Source organism: Eulemur rufifrons, chromosome 10 (assembly GCF_041146395.1).
Source record: "Eulemur rufifrons isolate Redbay chromosome 10, OSU_ERuf_1, whole genome shotgun sequence".
Taxonomy (NCBI): domain Eukaryota; kingdom Metazoa; phylum Chordata; class Mammalia; order Primates; family Lemuridae; genus Eulemur; species Eulemur rufifrons.
In genome coordinates, this window is record NC_090992.1 from 30,020,762 (window position 1) to 30,031,259 (window position 10,498).

A 10,498-nucleotide genomic window follows, 5' to 3' on the forward strand; every position below is an offset into this window, starting at 1 on the left:
CGGCAGACATGCATTCAGGTTAGACTTCTACTGGGGGTGGGGGGATGAGGGATCTCACAGCATTCTCACTCTCAATTTCATTACGAGAGAGCTGCCTGCAATTTGGCTCTGTGTTCATGTACAGAAGGATCAAACCCAGGATCACTGAATGTTAGAGTAGGAAGAAACTTCAGCTATCACCCAGCTTGATGGTTTTCACACGGGTTCTACAAAAGCCTGGGGCTGTGGGTGGATGCTGGGAGGCAGGAGTCCCAAAGTCTCATGAGAGAAGCAAGCAGATATGCTGAATGGGCTAACTCCATGCCCCGGATTCCACCAGAGCAACCCTTATTAAATCCTTTCAAACACTGAGATTATAAGAACAGCCTAGTGCTCTAAAAATAAATAAATCACAGATCTAATGCAACCCCTTCATTTTACATAAGGAGAGAGTAAGGCTTCTGAGGAGAGGGGCTTGCCCAGCCGGAGTTAGGTTAGAGCCAGAGTCTCCTCACCTCCAGTCGGTACCCTCTCCATGCCCCTCTCTGCAGGCCAAATGCCTTTGACTCTCCAGTCTACAAAGTTTTTTGAGGCCCCATTACACTGACTCTCCGACTACGGTCCACAGGCCTCCGACATCAAAGTCGTCTAAGAGCTCATTTAAAATGCTAACTCCTAGGTTCCACCCCAGACATACAGAAACCTGCTGTCAGGTATGGGATCCCAGGGTTTGCTTTTTAACAAGCTGGTACTAAAGTTTAAACAGTGTGACTACAATTGAGCCCCTTGCCACCCTTCTCTGGAAATCCTATCCATCCCTACCAACTCCCTGCCTGGATAACCTCTGCCCACCTGGGGAGTGGTAATTGAATGTCCCATGTTAAGCATAATCCTGTAAAATCCTTTGTCATCATGCACAAGTCCCAACAGTTCATAGTAATTAGATCTAGACAGGAGAGAAGCACAGAAGAATCATGTATTAACACGACTTGAAGCTTCTGAGGTTCATGCAATGAGGGAGACCCAGATCAGCAAGGCAAGTGTAGCCACAAATTCCAAGTGGGGAGCAGCATAGGGGCCACAATGTCCACGGAACATTCTCAATCCATTTCAGCTTCTGCCACCCCTGCTGTCCCCAATCTGGTGTACCATCCAGAAAGGACACGCACACAGGGTGACAAATTTCATTCCTTGGAGGTTAAGTGGTAATGAATTTTAAAATTCCCCCTTTGAACTGGCTGCATTTTAGCAACTTGATTTAAAAACAAAGAACCCTTCCTGATCTTTCTCCAGACCTCTTGAGTCAAAATCCACAAGAATGGAATGCTGGATCTGTATTTTTATAAAAATCCCCTTTGATATTTATGTAGCCAGTCCAGCTCTAATTTACAAACTAAATGTAGGAACCCCTATACACAACCACATTTGAAGACCCCTGGATGCTATTTAAAAAAAAAAAAAAAAAAAGATTAGAGTAGAAGTATTCAAAAGATGGCCTGGAGAAAAAACAGAGGGCTTGGAAGGAATAAAAGAATTAGAAAAATCACCATTTTGCAACCACTAATGAAAAGACGGATCTAGACAGGATGATCAAGGGATGCTAAGCCCGTTAGGTGAAAAGCTGATGAAGAATTCTGTTATGGTGGGACGAGGCTGACACGGAAATTGGGGCAACGTGACATTGCATCCCAGAATGTGGTAGAAAAGGAAGTATTAATACAATGCTCACCGTACCTGCAAAGTCATCTAGCCGAAAAAATAGAGCCTGAATATAATCATACTCTAGACTTGCTACCCCTTTATAGGAAATACGTGGGATAAAAGAACAACACTAGAAAGAAGTAATTAACTAAATCCATAATCTACAAAAGACCGATTTCTCTAACAAGTCAATGGTATTAAAAGGTGGGGAGAAGGGGACATGAATAGAAAATAAAGGAGACTTAAGAGACATAATTACCAAATACAATGTGTAAACCTTGTTTAAATCTTGATTGCAATGAATGAACTATTAAAAAGCAATTTTTGAGTCACTCTGGGAAATTTAAATATGACTGGTGACAGATGATATTAAGAGGTTATTATAAATGTTGCTAGGTATAATTTTTAAGTCCTTATCAGTTAAAGCTAGATATGAAGTATGTACACGTAAGATGATATGATTCTGGCATTTGTTTTAAAACACTCCAGTTTGATTTCTCAAAGAACTAAAAGCAGACCTACCATTCCATCCAGCAATCCCACTACTAGGTGTGTACGTAAAAGAAAAGAAGTCATTTTATCAAAAAGATGCCTGCACTCAAATGTTTATTGCAGCACAATTCACAATTGCAAAGATGTGGAATCAACCCAAGTGCCCATTAATTCATGAGTGGATTAACAAAATGTGGCATACATACATATATACGTATATATACACACATACACATACATACCATGGAGTACTACTCAGCCATAAAAGGGAATGAATTGATGTCTTTTGCAGCAATTTGGATTGAAATGGAGACTTACCCTAAGTGAAGTATCTCAAGAATGGAAAAACAAATGCCACATGTACTCTTTAATAATTTGGAACTAACTGATGGGCACACATGGGCACAGAAAGAAGTAAAAATCATTGGAAATCAAGGAGGGGGGAGAGAGAAGACGGGAGGAGTAAAAATCTACCCAATAGGTACAATAAACACTATTTGAGTGATGGGCACATTTACAGCCCTGATTGAAGCATTCTAAAAGCTATCCATGTAACAAAGACAAAATTTGTAGCCCCTTAACATTTTGAAATAAAAAGATAAATAAATAAATAAAACATTCCAGGTTTTAAAAAAATAAATAAATAATAAGGTAGAGGGATAGTTAAAACAAGATTAGCAAAACATTGATAATTGCTAAACTGAGTGATGAGTATCATACCGTTCTCTCTACATTTTTGGTACTTTTAAACATTTCCATTTTATTTTAATTCCTGGCACTATTACTCATCCCTAACAGGCAATAAGTCAATGATTGGTGATTGGGTGGGTAAGAGTGAAAAGTGAACAAACGAATAAAAACCATCGACTAAAGCATGGGAAGCTGATGGTCAACTGAATTGCTCAGCACCACCCAGTGTGGATACGAAACATCCCCTTAGACATTCCATCATTTTTGCCTCATACTGTATTTTCAGGCTTTATATTAGCTTCCATAAGGTGAAAAAAATACCATAGGGAGAGTAGAGTCTAGCAAGGGGGTCAACATACAAGCAAAATATAATGTACAGAGTAATGATTAAGAAAAGCTAACTAGGAACCATGCACTTAATACTATCTTGCTTAATCCTCACAACACCCTCAAAGGTAGATACTGTTACCATCCCCAATTATAAAGACATTGAGTTTCAGTAAAGCAAGTAGCTCACGTCAACTTACGCAGGTAACAACTGGGGGAGCCAGGCAGCCCGAGGGTCACAGCATGGCATATGGGGAAGACACGCTTGGGAAGATGGAACACTTCTTGCTCGTTCCTCTACAGTAGTAAGTCTAATAATGGCGAAGTTAGTGTCTGTGCTTTTAACAATAGGGCAGCCTAGAAAGCCCACGGGGCATTTAGAAGATTACATTGGTACCACTTTTCTTTTATCTTTAGAATGGGAGGGAAGCCTAAAACATTTAGAAAAGGTTAAACTTCTGATATGCAACCAATGAGAATTTTTCCTCTTCGCCTCTGCCTGTTCTTCAAATTCCCTCCAGCTTAATCCCACCAAAAGAGCCAAGCTTTTAGAGGTTGTTGCCTTGGAGTCAAATAGATATGGAGTTCAATTGCAGCTCTGCCACTTAACAGCCAGTGGCCCCGGAGGCAAGGGGGAGGGGGGTTGGACTCTCTATGCCTTGGGCCAATCTGTAAAGTGGGATGATGACTGTCCCTTCTTCACGGGGTAATACTGGCTTTCCAATGTGTTTAGTATCATACAGGTGATAAATAAATATTAGTTACTGGTAAGATGATAAAACTTTGTGCCCCAAAAAGATTGTTCCTTTGTCTAGACCCATTGAGTTCAATGACCAGTGAACTTCAACCATGATAAACCAATGCCTGGCATACAGTATACAGTAGGCAATCAATAAACATTTGCTGTGTAGATGAATATGCTACCCAGCAATGGCTCACAACACTATTTAACTTTTCTACATGCTCTGCAAATAGAATGTAAGCATGGAAGGCAGAAACTTGTCTTCCAATTCTGTATCCCCCATAGCATGCAGCGTAAGATTAGAGGCTCACGAAATGCTTGCTGTGAAACACCTAATGAATAGCAAATTGTTGGCTGTCTGTGGGACAGAAGAACCAGAGCCCCAGCCTTCAACTGAGTTCATCCTATGAGAAACAACGCAAACCTGACAACCAAGTCCAGTGGAGGCAATTCAAGCCCCAAGTGATCAGAAGCAATTTCTCCCCACACTGCAGCACCCACCTCTGCTCTCCGCTCTGCCAGGCCAGGGAGTGGACATGTCCCTCTTCGTGATTTGCGACACCTCTGTTGGAACAGAGGGAATGCCGCAGCAGAGACAGCATTTGGGCAGGGATGTGTGCAGCAGGCTGGCCTGCTGGAGAGACGCAGGCTGGCCAAGGAGCTGAGGGCTCGGCTCTCCTGGGTACGGCGCGCTGCCACGGCTGACCGCGGTAATTCATCATGTTTAAAAACTCGCCTTCGGGAGGGGCCCTGAAGGAGGCAGGGGAGCCGAAGCCACAGTTTCTCAGGAAAATTCAGAGCTTGTGATTTTTTTTTAATCTTTTTCATCAAGCTTAAAAAAATGGCAAGAAACATCAAATCCGCAGGATGCTATGAACATGATCCAAAAAAGGAACTCCTCGTTCTAGACTGAATAGTCAAAACAACCTAAGAAAAACTGACCTCACCTATAAGACAAATTCCCCTTTTCCTGCAAAGCATCTTCTCACGTCCCAACACCTGTCCTATTGCTTTAGACACCATTCTCTGTGCCAGAAAAAGAGCTAAAATTTGACACCCAGGTGTCTAGCCCAGCCTCAGCATGACCTTAGGCAAGTCACTTCTGCTGTCTCAACTTCAGCTTCCTTGTCTGCAACAAGGGTGCACTAGATCGGGGTGCACAAATTTAAATGATTGTTGGGAGGAGGAGGAGGCAGTTACATACATATATAATATAATGAGTGGACAGCTGGTAATGGTGCTAACCTGCTCAAACTGTCACTTGACTAAAACTCTGCAAAACAGCAAAAAACACAGCAAAACAAAATTCTCATGAGTCTGCCTGCTTGTGAGCCATACTAAAGAGCTACTTAGGACCTTTCTAATTCTATAAAATTCTCCTTGCTACAATGGCACCTACAACTTTCTCCCACGGCACCATCTTCTTGGCACCCTGCCAGAGTTGGCACCCAGCTATTCTCCTGGGTGGCAGCTCTGGGAGCAGCCTGAGAGATTCCTTCCCCCAGAGAGTGAATGGGGAGAGACACAGATGAGAAAGAAGGAGCTAGGAGAGAGAAAGATCTCTTCATTTAAATAATTCTCTCAACATTCCTACAAGTGAGAAAACAGACTCAAGGAGGTTAAATAATTTGCTCAAAGTCCCTCTGCCAATAAGGAAAAAAGCCAGGATTCAAACCCAGGTCTCTCTGAATGCAAAGCTCTTGCTCTCTCCCTCCTCTAAATTTCCTCTCAAATGTGGTCAGGGAAAACCTTCCCCAACTGAGTCAAATAAAATGGCACCCGTCTTAGTCCATTTGGCCTGCTACAACAAAATACTATAGACTAGGTACTTTATAAACAGCAGAAATTTATTGCTCACAGTTCTGGAGGCTGGGAAGTCCAAGATCAAGGCACCAGCCAATTTCATGTCTGGTGAGGCCTCATTCTCTGCTTCAAAGATGGTACATTCTGGCTGGGTCCTCACATGGCGGAAGGGGCACATACACTCCTACCTCTTTTATAAGGGCCCTAATCCTATGCTTGAGCGCAGAGCCCTCATGACTTATTCACTTCCCAAAAGACCCCACCCTCTTAATACTGTCATGTTGGGGATTAAGTTTCAACATAGGAATTTTGGGAGGGCCCATTCAGACTATAGCAGCACCCCACACAAACAGGTGAGCCCAGAAGAAAAGACACACTCCATAACAGTATTTCAGAGCTAGATTTCTCTCTAGAGCATTTTACACTCTCTCCAACTCTGCCAACATTTCTAGTTTTTGTCATTTGTTTACATCCTTCCCTTTGTCTAGAATTTCCCTCTAGCCAGACTCTAACAACCAGTTAAAGCCTCTTTCCTTCAGGAAGTCTTGCCTGATTCATCCCTCTGTGCCCCTCACTTGAAATTCCCTCTCTGCATAGGCTGCAGCCCATAGTAACAGTAATAAAAACATGAAAACAGTAATGACAGGAACAGTTTTATTGTGTTCCAGCTCTGTCAAGCCCTGTTCTCAATGGTGAATACCAAACAACTGTCATGGGCCACTACAAGGGAGGTGATCAGAGAGTGGCCATGAAACTGAAGCCAACAATCAGGATCCAGGGAAGAGGAGCTGGCAAATCCCAGGAGAGAAAACGCCACTGATTCTCTTCACCTAGTGGAAGGTAAGAGTCTGCTGTGCTTAGCCCAGAGCTGCACACTGTAAGTATCCAATGAAGGATGGGAACTTAGTATATATATGTATGTGTGTTTCAGGGACTGTAGGATCTGGAAGGGGTAGTCCTATCACTCCCTTCTTAGGGAAAATGAAGGAAGGCCCAGAGAGAGGATGGTCTTGACTAAGATAACAGAATATTTTAGCACAAAGAACCAAACCCAGGTCTCCTCTCTTTAGCCACCCTTCACCAGAAACATCTGCAGTACCCAGGAGCCCCTGACTGAGGACTATCACTCCCTGGACAGGCATCCTGGGAAATCCCAGCCACCTGGCTTCTGCCCCAGCACGTCCCCAGCCTCTGCAGACAAACACATCAGTGCAAAAATGGTAGATGCCGCCATCTGCACAGAGCCTTAATGAGAAGGCTGTGATTTGTCTTGGCCAAGCTGTTTGCCCATCCCAGGGAGTGAGCACCTTTGGCCTAAGCTAATAGAGGCCTTTAGCCCCTGCATAGCCTAAATAAATTGCCTTGGAATCCTCTCATCTGCTCAGTAATGAGTAGCTTCCTTGTCAGGGAAATATTGTATAAATATCCTGGAAGCAGGAAAAGAATGCAATAAATCCTGTAGGGTTTATTGGTTTGAAAGGGAAATAATCATATCTTCATTTGTCTTTATACAAAATGAGCTTCTTAAATACCCAGTTTCCTGGGTTCCCTTTGCTATGAAAGCTAAGAATGGTAGTAACCTCCCTCTAAGGGCCTTTGATGAGATGTTCATGAAGAGTGAAAAGATCCTTGAGGAAATATGAATAGAGAGGTAGCTCTTACTTCAATGAAAGTCCATTAACAATGTCCTTCGTCAGTCCCTAGCACAATGAGTCAAGTGGAGGCTGAATCTGTTGGAGTTTGCAGCAGACGTTCTGTAGACAGAACATGAAATAGAGGCTTCAAAGTTCCTTTCAAATGTCCAGTTCTATTCCCCTGGTTCTTGGAGGGCAGCAATATAAACGGCACAGGTTTTAGAATCAGGATAGTGAAGTCCAGTCCTGGCTCTGCTGTTTAGAGGCTGTGTGACCTTGGAGGAGGTGTTCCTGGTCTGTAAAACACGACTGACCCTTCCCCCACCTCTCTGGGTGATTGTAAGGATGAGATAAGAACAGGGGCATGCTCCACACTCTGCCAGGCACATAGGTGCTCGGCAAATGTCAGCTCCGTCACTTCCTTATAAGGGAGCTTCCAATATGTCAAGATCTCCTGACCCTAAGACTCAAAAGAAAAAAGTCTGTGATCTCAACAGGAACAGGGCCAAGAAAACACTGATGTGAAAATATTTCCTGCCTCTCAAGAACACTGAGGCCATCTTCTCCCCAACCTTTGAGACCATGCCCATGTTGATTTTTATTTTCAAACTTGCAATTTGGCAACACGCTCTAGACTTCTTTTTTTCTCTTTTTTTTTCCAGTGACTTAAGCTTCAGCCAAAAAAAAAAAAAAAAAAAAACCAAGCTGAAGTCTGCACCCTTCCCTCCAGAAGATAAATTATGTTGGTTTTTGCAGTGAGTGAATTGGGGCAGGAGAGAGATTTCAGTAGAATAAAATGTTCTGGGCTGAGGAGGTGACTCCAAGTAGATTTGCTCTGTTTGCCGAGGTTCCCAGGTTCCCTTGACTTACCTGCTGTCGCCTGGGATGGCCGCTCAGCTCCAGCCTCTCCAGCTTGGCCCGGGGGAGCCTCTTGACACTCACCCCACTGGCCATTGGCCACTTGCCTTCTGTCCTCTTCCCTCCCTTGGGAACAGAGCTATGCGTGGAGACAGGAAGAAACAGACCATTCTGTTTTTCTCAGGAGGACGATATCTTTTAGCAGAATTGTCTGAGATATCACACCCGAGGAGAGAGAAGGCCTCCTGCCACTGATTCAGCATTTTCCATTCAACGTGAACGCTGACTTTACGTGGTACAGGAGGCAGTTTCAGGCAAGACGCAGACACAACATTAAATCACACTGAGTCATTTAGTGAGGAAGTTATTTACTTTCCAATTCTCTTTAAAATTCTTCTCATTATGAAGGAAAAAGCCTCAGTGTGTTACTAGGGTGTCTTTAACACTATTCTACCACTTCTTAATCATCCTTTTTAAACAAAAAAAAACAGGCCCTGGCTCTAGTCCTTTAGCAGACAACAGTACCTGCTAGAATGCAATTACTTTTTCTATTTTTGTTATATTTATTTTCCCATCACCTACTTTTTAAAGCAAAGGATAATGGCTTCCCTTTTATTGTAGTGCTAGAAAGATTTCTTTTAAAATAAATATACACACATTTTTAAAAGTAGGCTGATTTTCAGAAAAATATTAAGCAAATCATTTTATAAATGATTCGCAGATATGGCAACAATCGTAAAGATACAAAAGACTAAAATTGGAGAACCACTGGGTTAACTGGAAACAAATACATGGCATACAACTTTTTCCCCTCCTTGTTTCTCATTAAACATGAAATAATGTATCTTGTTGCCTTGTTTTTCCAATTAAAATGAATACTCAGGCTCTCCTACTTCCTTATTCCTTTCTTTTCCCAAAGCTTCCTTGGCAGCAGAGGAATTTCCAGCTAGTGAGAAGTACATCATTTTCCTTCTTCTTAGGTTCCAGGTGAATGCTTTATAAATGCTCATTATAGTCATTTATTCATTCATTCATGCAGTAAACATTTGCACGTGCCCATTCAGTACCAGCCCTGTGCCGGGTACGACCATTCGGCAATGAAAAGGAAAGACAAGATCCTTGCCCTTCTCAGGCTTAGAGTCTAGTTGAGGAGGCGGAAGATGACACAGGCAACTGCCACATACTGTCACAAGTACAGGAATGGGGGAGCCACATGACACTGGGAGCACAAATAAGAGGTCAGGAAAAGCTCCCTGGTGAAGGCAGCATCAGATCCTACAGTTATATCCACCAGCTGTAGTACAGCCACGCATGGAGACCAATCTCAGTACCATCACTTTCCTGCCGGGAGATCTGGGGCCAGTGGCTTCAACCCCCAGCCTCAGTTTCCCAGTCTGTTAAGTGGGGATAGCTTGAGAGAATTCAATGAGACAATGACTAGAAAATGCTTTAGCACATTGCCCGGCACATAGTAAATGCTCAATAAATGTCAAATATCTTCCTTCAGCATCTTTCCTCCAAGGACTATCTCTTACTTACATACTTGAAATTTTATGCAAACATCCCTGCCTGACCTGAGCCAATTCTATTTGAAAAAGGCAAAGAAAAGTTAAGTACGTCCTTAAAACACACAGCAGATCTAGGACAATACTGAATAGAAATATTTTCATTGCTTCTGATCTGCTAGTATTTCCGTAAGTACAATTTGGTCTTGAGGAAGAATCCTGGCGTTGAGGTAGAGCTGACCACAGTGGCCAAGATGAGGAAGAGCTCAAGAGAAAATTTGGGGGGTGGGAGGGACTGGTTCTTAATTACTAGTGAGGAGGGGAAAAAAGAACTAAAATGATAGAAATAGATAATGTTAGAAGCAGGAAAAAAAGTAGAGAATAGTCTCTCCTTGGCTTAAAAATAGAAGAGATCTCTCCAGATTCCATTAGAAAATGTGAAGAGGAAGAGCAGGCATGCATGAGTACCCAGTGTCCTTTCCAAAACAAAAATTAGAACTATTAAAGGAAACAAAAACCTCATTTTCATAACGCTTGCATGTATATGAAGTAGATTCACCTGTACTGAATCCTCACAGCAGCCCTATGCAGTAGGTACTATTATCAGTTCCATTTTATAGATGGAAAACTGAGGCTTGGAGAGAGGACTTGATTTGCCCAAAGTGACTAAGTCGAAGTGCCAGGGGTCAACCTCAGGCCTCCTGACTCCAAGCCTGGTGACCTTCTAAAATAGGGGTCAGGAAATTTTTCTATGAAGGGCCAGATAG